The sequence below is a fragment of the Balaenoptera physalus genome (assembly GCF_965194825.1).
Source record: "Balaenoptera physalus genome assembly, chromosome: 5".
Classification (NCBI taxonomy): domain Eukaryota; kingdom Metazoa; phylum Chordata; class Mammalia; order Artiodactyla; family Balaenopteridae; genus Balaenoptera; species Balaenoptera physalus.
Genome location: NC_138884.1, coordinates 78,520,754 through 78,548,737, shown reverse-complemented (window position 1 = coordinate 78,548,737; position 27,984 = coordinate 78,520,754). Strand labels below are relative to the sequence as shown.

The 27,984-nt window shown below is 35.5% G+C and overlaps 1 protein-coding gene across 6 annotated transcripts in view; it reads right to left on the bottom strand.

Annotated features, from left to right (window-relative positions):
* Positions 1–27,984, bottom strand: part of FRYL (FRY like transcription coactivator) — a 295,730-nt gene that overhangs the window by 182,501 nt on the left and 85,245 nt on the right. For 4 of the 6 annotated variants that reach the window (XM_082462445.1, XM_082462454.1, XM_082462452.1 and 1 more), the window contains 2 exons: positions 24,864–25,040; positions 245–376 (listed from right to left, as the gene is read on the bottom strand). The gene's annotated coding sequence lies outside the window, so the exon portion shown is untranslated. Of the gene's footprint in view, positions 1–244; positions 377–24,863; positions 25,041–25,498; positions 25,667–27,984 lie in introns of all 6 variants that reach the window. The other 2 variants (XM_082462453.1, XM_082462446.1) reach the window with 2 other exon arrangements.

Here is a 27,984-nt window from a genome sequence, read left to right as displayed (position 1 = left end):
GGAAAGCATGGCCCTCCAGTATCTGTTAGTAGCTGAATCTATGACAGGGAAATACCATAAAGCCTTGTTTGCATGTTGATATTTCTAAGATCTTTGGTTGATTATCACAACCTTGAACTCTTGGTATAAGAGTTACAGGACTGAGAAATTATAATAAAGGCTAGTCACTCAAAGACAGCATTCAAAAATCTTTTTAGACCTCATGGTCACTATTTAGCCTTTAGAACATTTATTATAATCTTACCGTAGAATTCAAGACAATAATTTCTTGGTGGTAAGTTGGATCATCTAATCCTGGCTGTGGGACTCTTGAGCAGTTCTGAGAATTAAGCATTTAGGTGTTAATCATCCAAGATTCAAATAAACGGCTTCAGCTCTGAAGAAAAACAAAACGTGAGATTGACACATTAGATATGTTTATAAAAAGTACATCTGTGTGTGACTCATATCTACCCTTACTTCTGAATATATTATATTGCAGTGTCAGCTGGTGCTACAGTTATCCTCTTTCAATTAATGTTGCATTACACTTTTTTCTAAGTTTTTATTATGAAAAATTTCAAACTAATGCAAAATTATTAAGACTAGTATAATGAACCCACCGTTGTTAACTCACAGCAAGTCATGTTGCATTTATATTTTCACACCCCCGCCCAACCTCTAACCCACCACTCTGGATCATTCTGAAGCAAATTCCAGGCATTATACCACTTCATCTGTAGATAATTCTGTATGTATCTCTCTAAGACAAAGATTTGCTTTTTAAACATAAGGCAGTATCATTATAATATCTACAATAAATTCAAAATAATTTCTTTACAACATCAACTACCAATCAGTGCTCAAATTTCCCCAACTTTCTCATAAGTGGTTTTTTTGGGGGGTTTTTTTCTTTTTTTTTAAATTTTATTTATTTATTTTATTTATGGCTGTGTTGGGTCTTCGTTTCTGTGCGAGGGCTTTCTCTAGTTGTGGCAAGCGGGGGCCACTCTTCATCGCGGTGCGTGGGCCTCTCACTATCGCGGCCTCTCTTGTTGCGGAGCACAGGCTCCAGACACGCAGGCTCAGTAACTGTGGCTCACGGGCCCAGTTGCTCCGTGGCATGTGGGATCTTCCCAGACCAGGGCTCAAACCCGTGTCCCCTGCATTGGCAGGCAGATTCTCAACCACTGCGCCACCAGGGAAGCCCATAAGTGTTTTTTTAAACAGTTTGTTCTAATCCAGATCTAAAAAAAATCCATACAGGCAATTGTTATTGTCTCTCCTAAATCCCTTTTAAATCTACAGTTTTTTTCCTTTCTTCTCTTTGCAGTGACAAGCCATGATGCTTTTACTAGGCTATGATTGAATGAATACGTTAATACCTTAACTGTTCAATAATACATTAAATCCATTTTCATTTTATTCACTAAATTAATCAGATTTGCAAAATAGTTCATATACCCACTAGGCCTAATATTTATCCCATCTACAGACAGTGTTTCGGATGTATATTTTTCAAAGTCCTATTATAATAACTCTGAGCGGGTCATGGATTGTGAACTACTATACCTTATATGTAATAATTTGATGGCTACTAAGAATGAAACCAATGACCATAGGGAGTTATCCTTTTACCACATATGAGGCCTCACATATAATCATGTGCATTCCATGTTTTTATTACCATGAAAGGTCTGTGCATTTTTCAGCAGTTAAATAGGACACATTTTTAATTTGTCATTGAAACTCTAATCAACCTCATTTTAAATCACATCTGGTTTCCTACTATTTTTTCTGTTTAATGAATTTAATCCCCAACCCAACAGAAAGAACTACTTGCTGAAATATTAATTTTGTACTTAAAACTTCTTAATCTGAAATTCCTTTAGCCAACTTAGAAAAAAATATAATGATATTTCACTTATTCAGAGGTATAATCAACTAAATCATGACTAAAACCAAATCTTCAAAGCCCCAAAACTGGTAAATACGAACAAAATAGTAATTTAGATGCACTTGTTCATAATCAGTTATCATTCAGACTTATGGAATTTTTGACTGCCCCACCAAATATTTCTGAATATATTAACAAGCAGATAGCTACAATTCTGCCATAACTTTTTATCCTTTATTTTATATAAGGTTAATGGAATTATTTCTCCCTCAAAGCAAATAAAGTTTATGTGACAAATAGCCTACCATTTCTTGTACATAGTGAGCAGAGCACAGTCATGTGCTGGTCTGTATTTAAACTATTTTTCACTGTGTCTTCTAGGACAAATCACAAAACCAAGTACTCCTGGAGGACAAAGCAGTTTTAGGAATACTGCAAAAATTGCATCTAGGATTGATTTGTACTACCATGTCTATGTCTTTCGTTTTGCTTCATTTTTGAATATCCTTTTGCTCAGACACAGCAAGGGCTAATGCCATGCTGTTTATATGCGTTTTCTCTTCTTATAACCACACTGTCAGAGCACTGTCATTTTAAGATTTCCCAATGTTTGCCTAGAATTTTCAATACCTCTCTAGTAGAGATACAGCCTTCCTATTTTCCACTTTCACTTTTGATAAAATAAACAAACTTTTATCTTTAGTTACCCTGGAAAATATTTGGTTTATACTTCCCTGGCTTTCTTTATAGGTTATAATCATTTTTATAGCAGGGATGGGTTTTTGTTTTCATTTTGCTTGGGTGTGGTTTGGGCTGTTGGTTTTTTGGGTTTTTTTTTTTTTTTTTTTTTATATCAATTGCACTTTCACCTTGTCTCCATATATTATCTAACATGGAACTCATTTTTATTTTTCATTTCACTTGATTAATTTGGAGAATATTTTATCTACAAGAAGAGTAATTTTTATTACCATTTTTAGACTACTGCTTTTGAGATGATCAAGGTCAGAGAGGTTAGGTAACTGTGGTCACGGTATACACATGACCAAGCCTGTTGTTTCTTATTTTAAAAGAGAAAAGTCATATAAACAAGAGTGACTTGAGGAGGTCAGTTGGTATTTGACAACACTGAAGATAAGACTGTAAACAGTCAAACAGCACAAGCTTTAAAGGACCAAGGCTCTAAACCTTCAGCAAGACTAATGATCTAGAAGCTTCCATGTGTAATAAATAAAGAGAACAGTGGCCCAGCTCTGGGGCTTGGGAGGATTCTCAGATCAAATGAGGTCCTTCAGGGACAACCCGGATTCGCTTCAGTCTAGAAAGTGAAAGAGAAAGTTGAATGGGGTGCTCAGATTAACCTCATTTCCTTTCTGAAAAGAATTATAAAGAACAGAAATGCCACCAATCTCATGTATCCTAATTGTAGTAAGACATGTGACATAAAAGTCTCTGATATACATTGATACAGAAAATGATAATCTCAAGCAAAGAGAGTAGAAATTAAGAATAAGTGAATCTCAGTGATGTTCACTGTAAGTACTCACAATACTTACAGACTTGGAATAGTTCATAACTGGAAAAGGAAAACAGGAAGTTATGGTGCCTAGCACAAGGTAGATTTGAGCTCAACACAATGAAAAGGATAAATTATTATATAATTCATTCTAAAAAGCTGCTTCATAAAGAAATAGAGTTCCTACTCACTGAGTTTTTAGGCAAAGATTGTTAGAAATGCTACAGAAAGGGTTACACCACTGGGTCAAAAGATTAAGCTGAATTACTTCACAGATTCCAACTTGAAACTCTAGATTTCACTTCAAAATGTATTTTGTACTTATACTTGAATAATGGAATGTGTGGTGACCTAAAGATTCAATCCTATTTCAACTAAAGAAAGAAACCACATTGCAAGATATGAAATCTATATGGGAAAATTCCTGCCCTTCTATTGAAATTATTCTGAGAATATTGGAAGGCCTCTAAAAATGATGCAATGATTTTTGAATAAATTAGAATAATCTAGCTCCTATTTGTAATGGCAAAATAAGTGTGGAAAATGTAAAATGCAATGACTTTTTAAATCTGCCAAAGATTATGGAAAATGTGAAAAATCTATTCACAAAGACTCAAATGCAGGCAGCAAATAATTACTCAAATTATCTTTTCTGTCTGGCTGGCAAAAGTCATTAAGATAAAGAATTTACAGTCATCCCTTTAATTAAGAAAGAAAATTAATGATTTATAAATTAACACTGGTTCCATCACACTTCAATTTTTAGAAATTCACTTTTTCTCTTATTTTAGAAATGTTATAATTTTTACAATTTTTAAAACAAACCTGCATTTTAATCTTTTGTCATTCTTTTAACCTTCTACCAAATTTCAATTTTAAGAAGTATAGAAACTTATGATGCTGACTAATGCAATCACAGATTACACTATATCACCTGCTAAAAATGCCGTATAATGGCACTAAAAATGCCCCACTGTTTTCTCTTTTAGAATAACTGGGCTTCACTGCAAAAATCTAAATCTCTTGCTGATAAAGCAATGTTCTCTGCAGGTAAATTTTTCAACATTTTGTTGATTTTACATTTTTAGCCACAATAGCAGTTACTGCCATACCACTTGGTTTAATGAAAACAATTAGAAAAATTTTCCATTCTCAAATTTAAGGGGAAGTTTTTCTATAACAATTACATTCATTGAATCAAATGAAAACAGAGCCAAAGTACATTTTCTAATAGACTGATGAATGAATATGTATTGTTTAGAACAATTTTCCTGTTACATTTCTACAGCATTACATTTCTATAGTATTTCTAACCCATTCTACAGCATTTCTGTTGGCACAGACAAAGCAGGAATTCGACCACAAAATTATCATACAAATGCCCTACCTATACTCATCTAGACTTAAACAAAAAGAAAATTTTTGGACAAATATAGAAACAGCCAAGCAAGACATCAACCTCACTAAACCTGGAATTTTCTTCCATCCCTAATTTCTAAAAATCCATTGTTGTAACTATGCCACACATAAATTTACAAAAATCATACCTTTAACAAATATTTATTGAGCAGAACTATGTGCCAAGAACCAGGGACAGAGGAGTGAACAGAACAGACAAAAGTCCCTAGCCTCACGGAGCTTACCTTCTAGTAGGAGCTTGAATTTTGAATTTGAATTTTTTTGAAGTCATTCTTTTGAGAATCTGAAAAAAGTTTTAGAGGTCTCTCCTTCCAAAATGCACATATACCTAATTTTGCAGGGTTATGAACCTTTATAATCCAATCATTAATTATGGATTAAAAACCCCGATAAAAATCCTCCTTATGCTTATTTTCTATATCTACCATTTATAGTTGATAGTTTCATAATTTTACTATTCATAGTATAAAGAAGTAGTACAGTCATCCCTCAGTATCCAGAGGGTATTGGTTCCAGGACTCTTTGTGGAAGCCAAAATCATCAGATGCTCAAGTCCCTTATATAAAAGTGTGTAGTATTTGCATATAACCCACTCAAATCCTCCCATATGCTTTAAATCCTCTCTAGATTACTTATAATACCTAATACAATGTAAACGCTATGTAAATAGTTGTAAATACAATGTTAATGCTGTGGGAAGCAGCAAATTCAAGTTTTGTTTTTTGGAACTTTCTGGAATTTTTTTTTCTAAATATTTTTGATCCAAGGTTAGTTGAATCTGTGGATGTGGAAGACTCAGATACAGAGGACCGACAGTACTTTTTTTTTCCCCATTAAAATACTTAAGGCATTCAAATTTCAATAAAATGTTTTCTATTTATTCCATTTGTCCCTCTCACAAATTTATAGACTGTCAGAGTACCCTTTATCAACCTTGGTTTTTCCAGAAAAAAATTGATCCTAACCTCTTCGGTAGCTTCATAGGTAAATTTTCTGATTTCGTTAATTATTCTCTGGACCTTCTTAAGTTACAATCCCCCTCCCTCTGCTCATATCTTCAGCTAAAGTCTCTGTAGAAGTCACCACAGTCCCTGGAAGAAGATATATGCTCAAGAGAAACCACAATAAAACCTTATTTAACCCTAACAGAAACCACCAATTACCCCCAAATTTTTGTTCTTGCTTTTCACAAAAAGAGTGACCCCCTAAAAAAAAGCTTTCTTATTTAAAAATACAACATCTAAAACACTTTTAGGGTTATTACTGTCTCTAATCAATGTCTTATGCCTTTTATACCTATAAGTTTTTAAATTATACATTGGAAATTTCTCTACCTAATTATGATCCTGAGGTCCTAAATGATCAAACATTAAAGAAAATTCATGAAAATCTGATATGTGTATTTTAGATGTTATATAAAACAATTTACAGTAAAAAGGTTTTAAGGCTAATCCAAATTTTAAGTTAATCATAAAAATGAATAAGTAGCTGTGAAAGGTCACAGAGCAAGTAAATGGCCACAATTTAATCTCCAAAGTTTGTCTTTTCTCTTTTTCTCTGTGTTTATAGTCTCCAGCAAGCTTAGAGAAGCCTCACTTTTGTAAGAGCAACTGTGAAAGCACAAATTCCCACTGATGTTTAGATGACCTATTTCTCTCAAATTTATAGCGCCAAAACAATTTCTCTAAGTTTAAGGAAGAATGATCATTTGTTACCTGCAGTCTCATAACTTGTATCAAAAGCCTTAAAAATGTTTATGCTCTTTGACCCAATAATTCCACTTCTAAATGCTTTTTCTAGGAAGATAATCAGAAATGCACACAGAGATTTATTCACAAAGATACCATTGTACCATTATTCCTATGAGCAAAATACTGGAGGGGAGGGGCAGAACAAAAACAAAGGACCAGTTGAAAAAAAATCATGGTATATTCACTAGACGAAATGTTATCCATCAATTAAAAATCATATTTTTTAACTAATATGCCATAATATTCACCATGTATCTTTAAGTAATACGTAGAAAAACAAAACAGTATTTATAGTATCTTCCTAATTATTGGAGATAAAACTACATTTAGAAGCAAACAAACTTAGAAGGATAGACTCAAATTGTCAAGGTATTCAATCTCTCTATGCCGATTTCCTCATCTGCAAAATAAGGATTATAAAACCTCTCAGGGCTATTATGAGAATTCACTTTTAGATGAAAAGTGCTTAAATAGTGTTTGACACACAGTAAGTACTCAAATGTTTATTATTATTTATTAACTCATATAACATAACGCTGATAGACAAAATCTGCAACATTTCTAAAAAAAAAAAGAAATGGGGCTTCCCTGGTGGCACAGTGGTTGAGAATCTGCCTGCCAATGCAGAGGACACAGGTTCGAGCCCTGGTCTGGGAAGATCCCACATGCCGAGGAGCAACTGGGCCCGTGAGCCTGCGCGTCTGGAGCCTGTGCTCCGCAACAAGAGAGGCCGCGATAGTGAAGGCCCACGCACCGCGATCAGGAGCGGCGACCACTTGCCACAACTAGAGAAAGCCCTCGCACAGAAACGAAGACCCAACACAGCCATAAATAAATTAATTAATTAATTTTTTTAAAAAATGAAGAAATTTAAAATTACTCATAATTCTAACACCAAGAGATACCCACTATTAATTCATGTAAATATCTGGGTTAATTTTTTTCAGGTCTTTTAATACACATTCAACATTTTATACAATTGGTATCATGTTTTACCATTTCTACTGGTTACAAAATATTGTAAAATTTTATAAATATACTATGTGCATTGCATCCTTCCACTGGTATTGAACATTAGGTTCAATTCTTCACTCTATAAATAATATTGCAGTGAATATCTTGATTGGCAGTCTTTGTACACATCTTTGATTTTTCCCTCAAGAAAGAGTCTAGAAACAGAATTTCTATCTCAAATAGTATGAAATACACTTGGCCTTACTCCCTAGTGACCTGTATAGAATGTAGACACATACTAAGTATTCAGAACTGCCAATTTCTCCACTTTCTCCATGGATACTCAAAAGCTATTAACTGGCTTTTTCATTGTAACCTTTCTATTGTGTTTTGATACAACTGCTTATCAGGTATTTCTCTTTTTCCATTTATTCTATTTAAAGGAGCTCACTTTTCCTTTATATCACTCTAACATCCCAAACACAATTTGAGTGTTCATAACTTCAGTACATTCCTCAAAAAGATTAAGATTCTACTTTGTATGTCTAGAAATAGAAGTCCTTGTCTTTCAGAAATACATCCTGAAATATTTACAGATGATGTGTTATGGCAGAGGAACTGCATCAAAATAAGTGGGAACTGGGGAATGGGAATGGGTAGAGTTAACAAAGAGTTGATCAAGGTTGAAGCTGAGGAACAGACACATGAACATTCATTCCACTATCCTCTCTGTTTAAATATTTATCATTAAATATTTAAATATTAAATTTAAATGTTAAATGTAATATTTCTCTAAAGATATAGTATAAATATCTATAAGCATGTTTATATGTTTATATTTCTATATAAATATTTAAATATTAAACATAAATGTTAAATATTAAATATCTTTAGTCAGGGGAAATTGTTTTAAAATAAATCTTTAAGAGATAAAATTATTAAAATCTACAGAACAATTATGGTTAAACTTCTATCATAATAATTCAATGATTATAAAAAAAATAACAAGACCAAAAATATTTAAGCCAAATTCAAAAGTGAAGTAAACAACTACAGTATTTAGAATCTCTCAATTACACTTGCCAGTAATTCCCACAGATAAAAACATACTACAATGCCTTTTTCCAAACCATGGCTTCAGCATACCATGCTGATTCTCCAAAACAATATTAGTATTTATACTGTGCATTACAAGAATACAATTATGCCTCTGTATGTGCCCACATGAACATTTGATAAGTAGTTTTATTATGTACTAGTATTAAATAATCCAAATTCTCTTGGTGCTTAAATCACATCTTGGTAGCAAGTTAGGCACATCATAAACAATTCTTACAGATTAACAGTTAAGATCCACCAAAGTGTTTATTTGTACCCAGAGGCATGCAAGCAAGACCAGTGTAATGAAAACACCACCTTGCTGCACATCTTTATGTACTGGGGGAAAATATCACCTCTGTATATTTCTAACTGGTTAGAAAACACTTCACCTTGGAGTCAGGTCATGATGACAAGAGAGCATAGCAAAAAGAATAAGTAATATATTTGGGCTGTTCCCCAGGTTTAAAGCAAGGGTGAAATAGACTAGGGACATGTTTTCTAAACTCTTTTCACTGCAGTAAAGAAAAAAAATGCATTTTACATAAATGAACATGTAATACATTTTATGTAACAACCCAATATATATACAACCACATGATACCTTTGAAATAATATGTAATACACTGTGATAGTCTCCCACCTATTTTTAAAAAGTGTTATAGTTAAAATGATTTCTTGACTTCACAGTTTTAAATACCTGAACTAAGAAATTGGCCCGAAAAAAAAAAAAAAAAAAAGGTCTGTATCTCCTCCTGTTTACCAAATAAAGAAGATGAATTCCTGTCAACCCTTCATAGAAAAATGACATTAGTACTTATCTGGGAGGATAAGGAGTGGGGGACAGGAGACACTGAAGTGGTCAGGAATCAAAGGACTGCTGCTTAAACACACACACACACACCAAGAGAGGAGACTCTCTTTAATCTCTTCCTGTTCTAAAACACACACACACACACACACAAACCAAGAGAGGAGAATCTCTTAAATCTCTTCCTGTTCTAAACACACACACACACACACACACACAAAGAGAGGAGAATCTCTTAAATCTCTTCCTGTTCTAAAATTCTGTGGTTCTAAGAGATAGCTCTGAGATTATGAACCCCTAAAGAGCAAGAAATTCACTTTACATCTCCCACAGTGCCTAGCAAGCCAACTTTCATAAGAATAATAAAGCACTAAATAAAGATTAAATTCAACTAATAATGTACAAAATAAGCATAAATGTAAAGGTTTCTGTCATTTAAATGTATGTTTTCCACACTATTAAATGTAAAATCAATGCTATTGTATATTATTTGCAAACTCGTAAGCGTAGAAGTGTTAAAATGTATATGTATTGTGCAGGTATATATGTGTGTATATATATTAATATACGTGTCACAAAACGAATACTATTCGTGTTACTTTGCCCATTAAAAGGTATAAAAACAATTCACTGTAAAATTACTCTAAAACTCAGAATCAAATTAAAATGCTAACTTTTAGTTTCAATAATACCTTTTTTTCCCTACATCCTTAATGATATTATTTGTGAGCAAAGAAATGAGCTATGGGCCCAGTATAAAAGCAAAATAACAGTAGAGGACTGGACAATGTATAACTTTTATAACTCAACAATGATTTTTTGTATTCTAAAGTCTACCAGTTCTTGGTTCAAACAGTGTCCTCTGCTTTTGTCTTAGAAGGATAGTTTTCTCCCCCCCCCCCAAAAAAAAGAGTCAATGACATTGAAGATTTTTCCTATATACATTAACTTTCAATAAACTACGATGGCTTAATTCAAGTGGGGGGGAAGATGAAAAAGGAGTCTATGTAAAAGACTTCCAATTTTAAAGCCCAATAAAACCTTTTATAAATAAGGACAATACGGTCAATCCTTATACCTTTTATAATGTTATAAAATGCCATATGATACAATAAAGGATACCTTTCTCACAACAACCTGAAAATTGTAACAACTGTCACTTTCTTTCTGTAAGCTTTACCCAAATTTCCCATTTCTCTGAGGTTTTGAATTAAATTATTTGGAAAAAAAAAATCTAGAATTTTACCAAAATTAATATAACTGCTGATTTTTAAGAGGAAAATGTTTACAAATATGTTTCTGTTACTTAAAAGAATAATGTATTTTAACAGGCCAATTCCAAATTTCCAGTTCTAGTTAACATTTCTCGCTTTTTCTTGGATTTCTGAATTTTGATTACTACTAACTAAAATTAAACATACCTTTAAAAAGCTACATGGAAAAGGACTTGAATTGTTCCTTGAAAGAAATAAAGGAAATCGAGAATTTGCATTGGCAGAAGAGAAAGAAATAAGAATGGAAATACAGGATACACGGCAGAATTAGCCCCTCTAGAGGTTTTTCATTAAAGAATTAGAGAGGATGTGGAACAATATAATTGGACCAGTTAATGTTGAGGAGTCCCCACAAGCCACAGGGAGACGTGCACTTAACACAGACTGAAGATCCACCCTGAGCTCCCAGAATCTGCACTAAGTGACACTAACACAGACACGACCACCACCAACCAGGAGCTTACAGACAAGCTGGAAGAGAGACACATGGGACAACCCTTTTTAGATGCTTTGAGAGAAGTTACCTAAATATGTTCAAGCTACAACTGGGTACAAGGGAGACAGCCATCAATTTACGTGGAGGGTGGGACAGGAAAGACATTGCCAATGAAGCGGTGCTCATAGCCTCCATTGCCAGGAAGTAACTGGAGCTACAATCTACAATGACATGAATGGCTTTTTGCCTCTCTTTGAGGAGCTGGCTAGCTGTTGATAGAAGAGCCATTTAAGTGACATATTAAGGCTTAATAAACATGACTATTTCACCACAGGCCTCCAAGCCATGATTTCCCGTTGTGACAGGCTCCAAAGTTGGGTGCTATCACACACCCTCTGAATTGCCCAGCCGTGCCCGGCTTTATCACCCGAAAGGTTATCCTGGGATTGCTTCCTCCCTGTGTTTATGAAAGAAAGTACTGTGTCGGATGAGGTTTACACCGATTGACAATTCGTCTCATTCTAGATATTTATAAAGGATAATAAGCAATTTATTCGGATCAACATCCTCTGTACAGAAAATAACACATTTCAAAGTTAGTAACAAAACAACATTCCAAATCAGTTTGGTCACTATGGATGACCATATAGAACATGCCACAAAGCTTAATCTTTCACATTCCAGTACATCCAGTAACTCTAAAAGGACTTGCACACAAAAGTCAAAAAGCTCCACCCCACCAATAGGCTTTATTCTTCACAGTGGTTAAGTCAGTCTAAACAAATTACAAATATGGGAGAGTAGAATTCAGAATTGGTTCACTGCACTCTAAGAAATGGTGCCCTAGAAATCCAAATTAATTAAGTGACCAATAATAATAAAAATAACCACCACTAATTACTGAGGGCCTACTATGTGTGAAAAACTAGGTTAGGTGCTTTACATACGTTACTTCATTTTAACCTAAACAAACCCATAATTTCTGTAAATGTTCAACTTTGCAGCTGTGGAAACTGACAAGACTAGTAAGTAAACTGAAAAATACTGCACATCCGGATTCTTTTATATTTTAAAAGAATAAGCTGTTATACAGAGTTATACAAGATAAAGTTCTCAAATTAAAATGCAATTATGATTTCAATGTTTTTATATTGATTCTGAACCTCAGAACAAAAGCAAGAGAACTTTCAAAAAAGGATAATTAAACATAATTAACACATAATTTATCTTGAATATTTCATAAAGAAAGAATAAATTTGCCTTATCAAAAGTAAAAAAATAGGAGGAAAGGGAGAAATCATATTATGGCTAACAAATCATAGAGATGCTTATTTAAAACTAAATTCAATCCTCTTCTGCTAATGTCTCACTATTAATTTAAAAGTCCAGGAACAATTTTATAAAGGAAAGTGACATTTCTCTGTCTCAGCCAGAATTATTAAAATAATCTTTAATCTAAAATATATGTTTCCGGGCTGTCCTGGTGGTCCAGTGGTTAAGACTCCACACTTCTACTGCAGTGTGTGCGGGTTCAATTCCTGGTAGGGGAACTAAGGCGGCCAAAAAATTAAAAAATAAAAATAAAAATAAATAAATAAAATATATGTGTCCCTAAGATGGATGCTCACAGGTACAAAATTCTGTGTCAGCAATTTCTACATTACAGGGAAAACCTGACCAAGTATGCAAGTTGCTGTGTCTGTGGTTTAACTGCAACTTCCCTCCACTTAAATCATCCTTTTTCTCCTGGGTCCCTGCATGCCTCTTTTCCTTTATTCCTGCTCTATGTTGAGAAAATTTTTGGTCCCTGGCCCAATTTAGTGGATTCAGGGTCATTGGAATTATGCTTTTTGAATGTTGACTCTGGACCAACTTCCCAAAACACTTTAGCATTTCTAGAAACGTAACACCAGGTACAGTATAATAAATGAAAACAGACATAATTCTACTACCTTTACTAGCCCAGCTTGATAGATATATCAAGCTATGTAGTGAAGTACACAAACACTGAATAGACATAAACCTTAAGGAATTGGCAGTGTGGTGTGACTCATCCAGCTCTACGGCCACCCCTAAACTGTCCTAGAAGGAGACTGTTCTAGAAAGTTCCAGTATGGTACAAATGGAGTTATTATAAAACAACAAAAGCTTACCTTTTAATATATCAGGCTTCTGAATTAATGTTGTGATTATATTTGAAGCTGTAATATTCATGCAGGATTTAAAATGGAGAGTGCAAAGTGAGGAACTGAGTCATTTCTCCCACCTCATCAGGTTTTTTTCACCCTCACTTACTTAGTTACATAAATCCTACGTTGAATGCACTATTTCACTTACAACAATTTTATCTTTCAAGGCTTTCATAAACCTGTCAAACCATGAGCTGCTTGAAACATTTTTTGTTTTACAGATACTTAGTTTTAAAAATAAAATCCTTCATCACTCTAAACTTGAAGATCACAGTACCAAATGATAATTTGATTCTTACCTATAAGCACCTGCCCTAGTTAATATTTCATAGTGATTTTTAAAAATTCATATTCCAGAAACTAAGACTTAATGTCCTAATTTAATCTGAAGCAAGCTCATTTAAAATTTCTATTAAGATATTTTTACCTTAAAATAATACAACCAAAATACTTCTCATTAGTTAACATTGCTGAAACACCCAAAATTTGAAATGTGACTTTAGGAAATTTAATTTAAAAATAGCTTTAAAAGGTTTAGTTTCTACTGCATTTCCAATGACAAAATTAAATCCCATTTAGTATGGAGGCAAAATGATTATAATCTCCCAACCCTTTTATTGCATCAATAGGTATTAGAAATCAAAAACAGTCATTTAATTCAAGAGGTGATCCAAAGAGACTTAAAAGTTAGATTAATATCTGAAAAGTACATGTAAGACAAATCTGTAGAAACCCCATTTCCCTTATAAGTTCAGAGAAATGACCTCATATGAGAAGGCAACACAATGTATGTAGCACAGTTACGCAATACAAAGCTATATTAACTTAGACAAAGTGACTTAACCTCATTTATAGGAAGAAAAGGAGAGAGGGAAGAAGGGAGGGAATAAGAGAGGAAGAGAAGAAAACCTGTTAGAATTTTAAAAGGTGGGACACATAAAATCATTTTGCAAGTGTGTAGGTAGTAATGATAGGACCCTTCTCTTCACAAACGAAACATACTGGCTGGCCCCGATATACAAACAAAACCACATATGAGAATCAAGTATATGAAACTTAGCCAACACGCAGACCACTACTTTTAACCTAGCGAGGTACCCGGTCAGAAGTTGTCTAAGTGGACAACTAGTCAGCAGGATACCTCAGGTAAAAGCAGAGGTACATTTAGATATGCTACATAGTCATGGTTTTATTGACCCCTCCCCACCAGCATGGAAATTGAGTATTAATCCTCTACATACCCCCAGTAAGTCAGAAGAACTCTCTGATATTGCCATACAAACATATTTTTGCCAAACTAGTATACAGAGTTTAAGTATTATCTGATATCCACTGAACTGTAAAGACTGTTTCAAAAGGCAAGTCAGATTTTACTATTTCTAAATGAGGTCACTCCCTGAAGGTTCAATACAAGATATTTATAAACTTGTACTTGAGACTTACCTCTTTTTAAAGAGATTTCAGTGAGGGATCTAAGCACATGGAATGATCCCTAATCTCCTACAATTCAACACATCTACTGAGTTCTTGTCTGTTAAGAAAATGAAATATGCACAATACTTTGCACTCCAAATAAATACAGGAGTGCTTCTAATACAACACAGGCTGTGATGAATCTTAGAACTGACATATCAACAAATGTTAAAAGTCAACCTGACTGAGGAGATTTAAGGATTAGGGGAACAGTTAGGATCGGAATGGAGACTTTAGGGGAAAGAAAAAAAAAAAGAGAGAGAAGGGTTCAAAAGGCAGAGATGTCATGACAGAAGATGAAGATGAGTTTAAAAAAAGAGGTAGAATAATATCAGTCTTGGCTGCCTAAAGAAAAGTAGTCTCAGAGGAGTAGACCTTGAAGCTTAAAGAAAATGAGAAAGGCTTCAATTTCAGGTGGGCTTTCATTTTTCTGCAATGAGGGGAATGTGTTAGGGTTCAGAGACTACAGAGAAACAAAATCAATAGGATAATATAGATATAGAAGAGGATATTTATAATGGGAATTGGCTCCCACAATTACAGAGGCTGAGAAGTCCTACGATCTGCCACCTGCAAGCTGGAGACCCGGGAAAGCCAGGGATAAAATTCAGTCTGAGTCTGAAGGCCTGAGACACAGAGGAACTGACGGTGTAACTCTCAGTCTGAAGCCAAAGGGGGTTGGGGTCGGGGGGGTGAGGGTGATGTGCTGCCGGTTTAAGTCCCAGAGTCCAAAAGCCCAAGAACCAGGAACTCAAATGTCTGAGGACAGGAGAAGACGGAAGCCGCAGCTCAAGGAGACAGAACAAATTCACCCTTCCTCTGCCTTTTGGTTCTATTTGCATCCTCAATGATTGGAGGACGCCCACCCACACTGGTGAGGGAGGATTTTCTTTAGTCTACTGATTCAATTGCTAATCTCTTCTGGAAGCACACTCACAGACACACCCAGAAATAATGTTTTACCAGCTCTCTGGGCATCCTTCAGCCCAGTCAAGTGGACACATAACATTAACAGTCACACGGAGCCACCAAGAGTTTTCGAGAAGGAAAGTGATATGAACAGACCTCTTCTGAACCAGATTGGCTGGCGAACAGAGACTAAAACAACGTGGGACCAATTTGTAAAAACCCATCAGAGTAGTCACGAGGTGACTTTCTGAACGAGGGCAGTAGATATAAAAATATGGGAAGAAAGAACAAAGCACCAGAGTAGAATTGAAAGAATGTCACTAAGAGAATGAATGCGACACTTCCACTTTTCACGGTTACCACCACAGCCTCCACACCAGGCCTTCCTCACCAACCTCTACACACACCCCCTCCACCCCTAGAGCCAGAGTGATCATTTTACAAAGTAAATCAGATCACATCTCATGGCCCTCTACCCCTTCTCCCTACATGCCAGCCAAACTGGTCTGATCATTTCCTAGAAGTTAATTTTCTGCCTCAGGATCCTTCCACATGCTGTTTCCTATATCTGGAACCCCAATTTTTTTTTTTTTTAAAGGCATTCCTTTATTTTTATTATTTATTTATTTATTTTTGGCTGTGTTGGGTCTTCGTTTCTGTGCGAGGGCTTTCTCTAGTTGCAGCAAGCGGGGGCCACTCTTCATTGCGGTGCACGGGCCTCTCACTATCGCAGCCTCTCTTGTTGCGGAGCACAGGCTCCAGACGCGCAGGCTCAGTAGTTGTGGCGCACGGGCTTAGTTGCTCCGCGGCATGTGGGATCTTCCTGGACCAGGGCTCGAACCCGTGTCCCCTGCATTAGCAGGCAGATTCTCAACTACTGCGCCACCAGGGAAGCCCTGGAACCCCAATTTTTTTCACCAGGTGAACCCTAATAGACCTTCAAATCTCAGTTTAAATGTCACTTTCTCTAAAAGGCTAACTCCCTAACCTCTCCAATCTAATCACATGTCCCAGCCCATAAATTCTCTCTTGAAATACTTACCACCCATTGAGACGTGGGTTTGTGTGTATATTTGTTTACTACCCATTCCCCCATCAGACTGTTCCCTGAGAGCTAGGATTGTGACTATTTGTTACCTAGTGCCTAGTCCAGTACCTGGCACTTGGTAGGTGCTCAACAAATACTTGCTGAATTAATAATAAATAAACCACAAAAGATCACTCCAAGTTTCCAAGTAGGAAAATGGTAATGCCATACCTGACAAAGGGAACACAGGAATATCAGGTTTGTGGATAAAGTTGAATCCTATCTGGGGCATGTTGAGTTTGAAGAAATGGTGGGATAGGTTTGAGCTGCAGAAGTGGAGTCAGCAAATACTGAATAATGATTTAGCCAGAAGAAAAAATGTAACACTAATGGAAAAGGATGAGAAGCAAAACAAAGCAAACTAAAAGCAGATTAGAGACTACCTCTATTTAACTGGCAGGAAGAAGAAAGCAAATGGACAAAATGTTGATATTCCTAATATGTAAAGAGCTTATAAAATAGAAAACACCAACAAACCTAGAGAAAAAGAGCTAAAGAAATGGACAGTTAACAAAAAAAGAAATGCAAATGCCTCTTAACCATATAAAAAGATACTCAGCCTAATATGTCCAAGATAAACATGGTATGTCTAAAAATATCCATAGTTGATTTAAATGGTTCTGAAATGTCTATGAATAAAACTTTAAAGTTAAAAAAAGATATTCAATCTCACTCATAATGAGAGATGAAAATTAACACTACAATGAGGACAAAAAACCCCAAATTCTAACAATATATTCTGTTGATAAGGTTATATATACACAAAGAGGCACTCTCGTACATTACTGATGGGAACACAAAGAGACATAATTCTTACCAGGATAAATCTGGCAATATCTATAAAACTGTGTACTCATTTACCCTTTGACCCTGCAATTCCACATCTAGGAATCTGCCCCAAATGTACAATGGCAAAAATATAAAGACATATATATGAATTACAAAGTTATCCATTGCAGTACTATTTACAAAAAATTAGAAACAATCCAAATGCCCATCATTTGGGAACTGGTTAAATAAGCTTTGTTTTTTCATTCATGCAATGAGATATTATGTAGCTATAAAAAGGAATTAGTAATTTACTACTAAGGAGTGATCTCCAGAATATGTTAAGTGAAAAAAGCAAGGCATATAATAGTTTATCACTTGTCTAAGGAGGAATATGAATACATAGCCTACTTATATTAAACTTGTTTTTAGAATATAATTACTTAGAAAGAGAAAGAGAGAAAACGGTAGAGAAAACAGAGATAGAAGTTAGACTCCTTTGAATAAACCTTGTTTTGTGGATTTCACTTTGGAAACATGAAACTATTATACAGGATTATAAAACAAAATTAGGTTTTAGAACAGTCATTAAATATCAAAAATAAAATAAGTTAACTAAGGGACTTCTCTCGTGGCACAGTGGTTAAGAATCCACCTGCCAATGCAGGGGACACGGGTTTGAGCCCTGGTCTGGGAAGATCCCACATGCCGCGGAGCAACTAAGCCCGTGCGCCACAACTACTGAGCCCGCACTCTAGAGCCTGCGAGCCATAACTATTGAGCCCGCGTGCCACAACTACTGAAGCCCACATGCCTAGAGCCCATGCTCCACAACAAGAGAAGCCACTGCAATGAGAAGCCCGTGCACCACAACGAAGAGTAGCCCCCACTCGCCACAACTAGAGAAAGCCCCAACGTAACCAAAAATAAATAAAATATAAATAAATTTATTTTAAAAAATTAAATAAGTTAACTTAAATGTATACCCTGTTGGTGGCAGAACTATACAGAACAATTATTAAGACTGACTTAAACAGTGTGGTGGCAGCCTCTAGGGACCCAATGATCCCCACATCCTGGTATCACACTGTTATATAACTACCTCCTCTTTAGTATAAACTGGATTTGGAGACTTGCTTCTAAGAAAAGAATGCAGTAGAACACCAATATTCATAGAAGTGTTAATCACAATAGCCAAAAGGAGGAAACAAATGTCCATCAACGGATGAACGGGTAAACAAAATGTGGTATATACATGCAATGGAATATTATTCAGCCTTAAAAAGGAAGGAAATTTTGACACATGCTGTCATGTGGATGAACCTTGAAGACATTATGCTGAGTGAAAAAAGCATGTCACAAAAGGACAAATACTGTATGATTCTACTCATGAAGTACCTAGAGTAGTCAAATTCATGAAAACAGAATGTAGAATAGTGGTTACCAGGGGATGTGGAAGGGAAGACTGGGGAGTTAGTGTTTAATGGGTAGAGTTTCAGTTTGGAAAAAGTTGGGGAGATGGATGGTGGTGATGACTGCACAACAACGTCAATGTACTTAATGCCAATGTACTTAATGCAGTGTACTTAACTATACTTTAAAATGATTAAAATTGTCATTTTATGTTATGCATATTTTACCATAATAACTTAAAAAATAAATAAAAGAATGCAGCATACGTGTTGGGCTGTCACTCTAAGAACAGGTTACTAAAAAGGCCATGGGTTCCATCTTGGATACCCTTTCCTCCTTTGCTCCAAGCTAACAACCAGTGCCATGTTGTTAGCTGCCCCATGGAGAGGCCTGAGGGACTGGTCTCCAGCCAATGGCCAGAAAGGACCTGAGACCTACCAATGATCACATGAGTGCATTTGAAAGCACCCCAAAAGGCTCCTTTGTGGCTCCTCCAACTGAGCCCTGGGATATACACAGCCCTAGCTAACACCTTGATTGCAGCTTTATGAGAGACCTTGAGCTAGAGGCACTCAGTTAAGCTGCACCCCACAGAAACTGACCCACAGCAACTGTGAGATAATAACTGTGTTTGCTGTGTTAAGTCACTAAGTTTTGGGGTGATTTGTTACACAGCAACAGATAATGTTTCATACAACAACATGGATTGAGAAAAGAAGGCAGACAGAGACAAAATGCTGGTACTGCTATTCTGAGACTGTTGTGTGTATTATGGGGGTACTATAAATGAGTAATTATGAAATATTCTAATTGTATTATTCTTAGTATCACTGAGAACTAGAATTTTCAGTTGAAAGATACAGATGTAAAATAAAAAGATTAACTAAAAATCTTACAGTATTGAAACTGAATTGGAAGTATCAGTATGAATTCATGAGGTACTCTATCAAAAAAAAAAAAATTTTTCCCTAGTTCTGACTACCAAAAAGGCCTAGAAACAATGGTCAACCCACTAGGAATGAGAATCCCTAGAGCTCAAACTGTGGTCTTGAAATTCCATTCCCCAGTGAAGGAATCAGGGCTCCTTGGAGAAACTATTGACACCAGGTGTGGGGAGGAAATGTACATGATGAGCCTGGAGCTCCTTGTTATACCAGATAATCAAGAAGCTATCAAAAACCACTAGAGTCATGCCAAAATAACTCAGTAAGCAAATTTAAAAGGCTCCCACTGGCCAAAGATTAAATAATTTGAGCATCAATAAGGGTAATTACCATAATGATTTTTTTAAAAATCCAATATGTTTAAATCTAAGAGTATATAGTGAATCTGGAGGAGAAGGGGAGACCTTAATTAGTCACTGTTGGAGAAAGCTAATATACCCGATTCATTATTTTGAAATTTGTAAGCCAAGGGAAACTGTCAAGCTTTTGTCTAACACTTCCTATATAAACTGTACTACCATGTAACAAACAGTACACATGGAATAGCTTCTCTTTATAGAACATTTCACCTAATAAATGAACAGTAAAGTTACAATATTAAAATTTTCCAAACCCTAATGATTTAATAGACCTCAAGTAGGGAGCCCATCACCTGTTTTTGTAAATAAAGTTTTATTGGAACACAGCCATGCCCATTCATTTACATTTTGTCTATGGTGGCTTTCTCATTACAACAGCAGAGTTTAGTAGTTGCAGCAGAGGAGACCAGATGGCTCACAAGGCCTAAAATATATACTATCTGCCTCCTTACAGAGAAAGTTTGCCAACCCCTAATCTACAGCATGGAGGCGAAATGGCAACTAATCAGCAGAAAAAGAGAGACAACTAGGCATTGTGTGCACCAGAGAGACACTTGCCCAAAGACAAAGACGTGCCAAAAGAATCTGAACTTGAGTCTGAGCAAGTCTCTAGATCCAACGACCAATTAACAGGAAATACAAAGGTCAGATGTGTATGCTTAATCACTTCACAGGAATGTAATCAGAAACATCCACATCTACAAGACAAAGACCCAATTTGTTCAACAAATAAATTTTAGAGAAAAAAAGGGAGGGGAGGTTGAAACTTTAAGAGAAAAATCAACCAACTGCAATGGAGGAAGGGCTTATCTAGACCCTGATCCAATCAAGTCAACTGCTTTTAAAATGTGTGAGGGGAATTCCCTGGGGATCCAATGGTTATGACTCCCTGCCTCCACTGCAGGGGGCATGGGTTCGAGCCCTGGTCAGGGAACTAAGATCCTGCATGCCATGTGGCGTGGCAAGCAAATAAATAAATAAGTAAATAAAATGTGTGAGAGAATTGGAATTAACATTGATTGGATATTTGATTATATTGGAATTGTTGTTTTTTTAAGATTAATAATGGTATCATGGTTATATCTTTTTAAAGGGTCTTATACATAAGGATATGTACTGAAATACAAATAAATTTTATGATATCTAGAATTTTCTTTAAAATAGTACAGGAATGGGAGGGAAGTCAGTGAGAGATTGAAAATTTGGCCATGACATGATAATTACTGAACCTGAGTCATGAATACAAGGGGATTCATTACACTAGTCTGTTTACTTTAATATGTCTTAAATTTTCCGTAATAAAAATTATAATAAGTTACATAATTTCTTCTTTAGACACAGAAAAAATTCTGAAGCGAAAAGAAGAACAAGTCAGGAAGTACGCTAGATAGCCCCAAAAAGACAACTTGGGGCTTCCCTGGTGGCGCAGTGGTTGAGAATCTGCCTGCCGATGCAGGGGACACGGGTTTGAGCCCTGGTCTGGAAAGATCCCACATGCCGCGGAGCAACTAGGCCCTTGAGCCACAACTACTGAGCCTGCGCGTCTGGACGCTGTGCTCCGCAACAAGAGAGGCCGCGATAGTGAGAGGCCTGTGCACTGCGATGAAGAGTGGCCCCCACATGCCGCAACTAGAGAAAGCCCTCGCGCAGAAACGAAGACCCAACACAGCCATAAGTAAATAAATAAATAAATAAATAACAATTAATTAAAAATTAAAAAAAAAAAGACAACTTGACTGTGACAAGGTGTGGGGTCTTCTAAAGGAAGGGTAAGAAGCCAACCTTGAAAAGAACCAGTTTAGAGATCAAGTAAATGGCTGCCTAGTAGATCCAAACTTAGTTATGTGACCTTTTCCAACTGCATCAAGCAGCTGGAACTAGGAAATATATACATGGCAAATTAACTTAGGTTTGAGATTTGGACAGGTTCCTCACAATGTTAAAAAGGCAACAGAACATAAGATGCTGCTGCAAATATGATCATGGGGTTTGGGTGAGTAGAAAGCAAATGAAGCTAGGAGATAGCTAACTTAACTATACAAACAAAATGCCAAGAAACTACAAGTCATAATAAAGACAAAGAAGAGATTCAAAAAGTGTGGCATGATAGAGGGTTATGATCATGAGAGGAGACTCCAAGACCACAGAAATTTAACTAAGTGATGATGTGATCTAAGGCAAGAAGTGACGGGGTGTAAAACCTGGGGGCTCCAGTCCTGGTGAACTAATAATGCTGGTTTACTAGTAGGTTTCAGCTACCTGCCAAAAAATTGTACCCTTCTCCCAAGCTCATTTTAGAAGGTATCTGTATTTTTTTAAAGGGTCCCAGGATTAGAATCACTGGTGTAAGATGTAGTGATCCTGGAAAATACTAAGATGAAAACAATGGATGCTAGACAGGTCAAGGAAACATGATGAAAGCCACTAATAAGATACAAGAAACAGAAAGGGAACAAATGAAGAGTCAAATGAAGGAAAATTCCAGAGGTCAAGAGAAGAGAAGGATAAGAACGTGGAGAAAAAAAAAATAAAAGATATGACCTTCAAAAGAAAATGACTGAGGGATTTCCCTGGTGGCACAGTGGTTAAGACTCCGCCTGCCAATACAGGGGACATGGGTTCAAGCCCTGGTCCGGGAAGATCCCACATGCCATGGAGCAACTAAGCCCATGCACCACAACTACTAAGCCTGCGCTCTAGAGCCTGCGAGCCACAGCTACTGAGCCCACGTGCCACAACTACTGAAGCCCGTGCGCCTAGAGCCCGTGCTCCACAACAAGAGAAGCCACCGCACTGCGACGAAGAGTAGCTCCCACTCGCCGCAACTAGAGAAAGCCTGGGCACAGCAACGAAGAACCAGTGCAGCCAAAAATAAATAAATAAATAATTTAAAATATATTTCTAAAAAAAAAAGAAAAGAAAATGATTTTTAGTGGGGACCTTATTCTAACCCCACAATTCAAAGAAAGTAGTCTAAAAATATCTCTATTGGAAAGGCTAGAGAAAAAGAGGTATCCTCAAAAAAACAAACATCTATCAATTTGTTCATAACAAAGTGTTAGGTGTATGAAAGCAGCAAAAAACCTTATAAACCATTTAGTTAATTCACTCATTTCATAGATGAGAAAACCAAAGGCTACTAAGACTAATAACTTACACTCAAGAACACTGTGCAATTAATAGTTAGAGTTAGAGCTAAAACGTACCCCATTCTTCACTCAACCTCCCTGCTTTGCATCCTCATCTAATGCCATGGTTTCTATTTGATGACTTACCTCTTCACAATGCCAAATGTCATTGTGTATTTTTATTCATAAACAGCAGGCATTTGGTAACTATTTGTTGACTGACACTCAAAATGAGTGTTTGATATTTTACAACAATAATTTTATTTTAAAGGTTTCCCACTTCAGCAACTTGTTCTGCTCAATTTTATTCCTCTGCACCGCGCCCCCCAAAATGTGTTTTGAGTAAATCTCAGAGATGTTCAAAAAACATATTGGCTAACTAGCACTTATGCTTCCAAAAATTCTTAGAATATGAAAAGGGACACACAGTGCCATGCTATAAAAAGAACAGCTGGCATTACACACCTCTCTCATCAACTCCATAAATGTGCACATAATTTACAATTGCTAGGAACAGGATGTTCTTGACCCAATGGACTCAAGATACCTAAGTAGGCAGGAAAAGAGAACAACAGGAAAAACTACCTCAGCCTTATAATAAGAGAATATACAGACCTAAAGTTGGAATCTGTGGCTCTGGCAAAATGAAAACAGAACCAATAACAAATCATAAAATACTAACATTTACAACTCACTTAACATGCAATTTCTTGTTCAGCACTGAAATTACTCTATTTTCACAGCTTTTTTATTTCTTAAGTCCAAAATTTTATCATTCCATAAAACAGTTTTCTTCCCAAATCAAACTACTTTTAGTAAGCCCAGTTTTATAAGTTCACTTGTGGTAATAACCACTAAAAGTGGTAATCACCTATAGCAGTAAATATATACATAAATTTAAATCATTATTTAAAAAACACTTGGAGTTAAAATCTCTAATTATGAAATAAATATAAACTATAATCTTGTGACATCAGTAACTGCCACTTGTATCTCAAAATGAAAATGAAACTATTTGTAAAATATCAATATATAATACAGAGCATGTAAAGTACATATACATAAAGGTGTTTACATATTTTTATATTTATTCCTAGCAATTGTAAATTATGTGCACATTTATGGAGTTGATAAGAGAGGTATGTAATGCCAGCTCTTCTTTTTATAGCATGGCACTGTGTGTCCCTTTACATATTCTAAGATTTTTTGGAAGCATAGGTGCTAGTTAGCCAGTATGTTTTTTGACCATCTCTGAGATTTACTCAAAACACATTTTTGGGGGTGCAGAGGAGTAAAACTGAGCAGAACAAGTTGCTGAAGTAGGAAACCTTTAGAATAAAATAAAATATTTTTATTCCATACCAAAAGAGAATGCAGCATAAAAAGGGGGAAGGCAATCCAAACAAAAATTGTTTTACAAATTTCTATTAGTCTTTTTTAAAAGTACATATCACTTACCACTTAGAAAGGGTTGTTGAGGCACAGAGTTTGTAGAAAAGACACCAAATTTGGAAAAGATCCATCTAAAAGCTTTTTTCAATCTGGAGCTTGTACTTTATAGGCACGCAAGTGGGCACACTGGTGCAAAGCAGTAGTGATTCACCATGTACAAAGCAGAATGTGGAATGTTAAAGGCTGAAAGACAAAAAAAAAGAGAGAGAGAGAGAAAAGAAATATGGTTGGTTATTAGTAACAGCCATGTTTAAAACAAAAGCTGTAACATTTTAACAGTTTTCGTATAACATATATCATTATTGAAGTTAGTTTTTATAACTTGAGAATTTGGCCAAGAAGAACTTACTTTATAAAAAAATGTCAACTGTATAGGGAAAGCATTTATCTGGAGAGAAAAAACAAGAAAATGAGAATTTGTCTTTTTTTTTTTTGGCCTCGAAGCGTGGCTTGTGGGATCTTATTTTCCCAACCAGGGATCGAACCCTGGCCACGGTAGTGAAAGCGCCAAGTCTTAACCACTGAACCACCAGGGAATTCCCAGAATTTGTCTTTAAATGTTCTAATTTAAATTTTTTTCACCACCTATAATATCTTTCTCAAGTATATTACAAATTTCCTCACCATCTAAACATAATTACCTGTTTCTTGATGACACAACGGTCATCACCATGAGTTCTTCTATAGTACTTGAGGATACATATATTATGGGATTTGAGGTAATGACACTAGGACTATCGTTTTTCAAAAGGTTCACCGAGGAACCCCAAGAAATGAGCAGTCTCCATTGCCGGTGGAAGTGTCAATATCTACAAAACCAAGAATGCATTTATTTTTTGACCCAACAACTCTCCTGGGACATTCTCCTGCAGATATAATTACACATTCACAAAATAAAGTGTGCAGCAAGATTATTGTGGGATTATCTGTAAAAGTGAAACACACTGAAAACAACTTAAGAGGACTGGTAAAATCACCTATGATACATCCATTAGAAGGAATACGGTGCAGCTGTAAAAATAAATAAGGAAGCACTCTGTGTACTTCTATACAAACATCACCAGAATATGCTAAATAAGCAAGGTACAGAAAAGCAAGGTATATGTATATATATGTTGTTATATTCTGTGTTTTTAAAAAGGGGAGGGAAAGAGGGAAGTAAGAATATCTATTCTTATTTGTTAATTTTTATTAAAAAGCACTGTAAAGATACATAAGAAATTGGTATAAAAAAAGGGGGGTTACAGTAAGGAAACAGGGATGGAAGTTAAGCCTTTTCAAAGTGTCATTTTGACTTCGAAACATGTAAATGTTCAAACAATATAAAATTTAAAACAAGTTCCCCAAATAAGCTTAATTTTACTCTTTCATCCCTTTTTCATAAACACACGAGCTATTATATGATCAGTGTAACAAGGCTACTTTCCTGGAAAGTTGAATGGCAGATTATTTCCTTGCCCTTCAGAGAAACCCTTTTCTTTCCTACTGGTAGCATTCTACATATATTCAGTGCCTACTATCTTCCAGCAATACATACATCAGTGAACAAACTCAAAAAAATCCCTGCTCAATTCACCTTAAAACTCAATTGTTACCCATTTACTCATTGCTAGTGAAGGTACAGTAAGAAAGGAATACATATACACTGCTAGAGGAAATATAAATTCTGAAAAGCAATTTGTCAGTATGTAACAGAATCTTTAATACGTTCATAGCTATTGATTGACCCAGTAACTTCATTCCTGAGAACTCAAAATGCAGACTGAATTTTACATACAAATTTTTTTACATTATTTATAAAGAAAAACTGTAAGAAATATAAATGTCTGAAATAGGGTAACAGTTGGCTAAGTTATGGTTTATTCAGCAGATAGAATATTATGCTGCAGTTAACCTAGAAGTAATTTCTAGTTAACACGTTAGATTAACCACAAAAATTTATTCCCACTCCACCTCCGGGCTCCTCTGAAATAATTGTAAAATTTGAAAAATTAATAAAAAATAAGAACACAAAAGCCAAAGAGAACAAAAGAGACATTCTCTGATAGGATAAAATTAAAATACAACTTCAAAAAACATGGGGAAATGCTGTTAAACAACAAAAAAAGGCAGGACTCAAAATCATATATACTTTTAGCCATATTTTAAAAATTACTTTAAAACGTGGAGAAAAAACCCACTCATTATTTCTAAATAGTGATTTAAAAATAAATGATTTTTTCTTTTATCCTTTTCTATATTTTCCAAAATATCTACAAAGGGCATTTATTACTATTATAGTCAGAAAAATAAAATCACTTTAAAAACATATATATACCCACTAGGATGGCTATAATCAAAAAGACAGATAATAGCAAGTGCTGGCAAGTGTATGGCTGGAACCCTCTCACACACTGCTGGCAGGAATATAAAATGGTACAGCCACTTTGGAAAACAGTCTGGCAGTTCCTCAAAAGGTAAACATGACCAACCATTCTCTCCCAGGTATACAGCAAGAGAAATGAAAAAATAACATCCATGTAAAAATATGTGTACAATAGCATTATTTGTGATAACCACTACACTACGGAAACCGTCATAATAGCATTATCTGTAACAGCCAAAAGGCAGAAACAATACAAATGTCATCAACTGATGAATGGATAAATAAAACGTGGTATGTCCATCCAATGGATTCTGCCATAAAAAATATTGATACATGCTACAACATAGATGAACCTGAAACACATTATGCTTAGTGAAAGAAGCCAGTCACAAAAGGCTACATATTACATTATTCCATTTATATGAATAGACAAATCTATACAGTATAGAGAGAAAATAGATTAGTGGTTGACTCCGAACAGGGGGGAGGAGATGGGGAGCTAATGGACACGAGATTTCTTTTGGGGATGATGAAAATATTCTAAAATCAATTGTGGTGATGGTTGCACAATTCTGTCAATATAAAAAACCTCAAATTGTATACTATAAATTGGTGGCTTGCATGGTATGTGAATTATATCTCAATAAAGCTACTGTATTAAAAAATATATACATACAGTCTATAACTTCACCACTGACCAATATTTCACATATTATTCCTTATCACCTTGCAACACTACATAATAGGACAAACATTAGATTC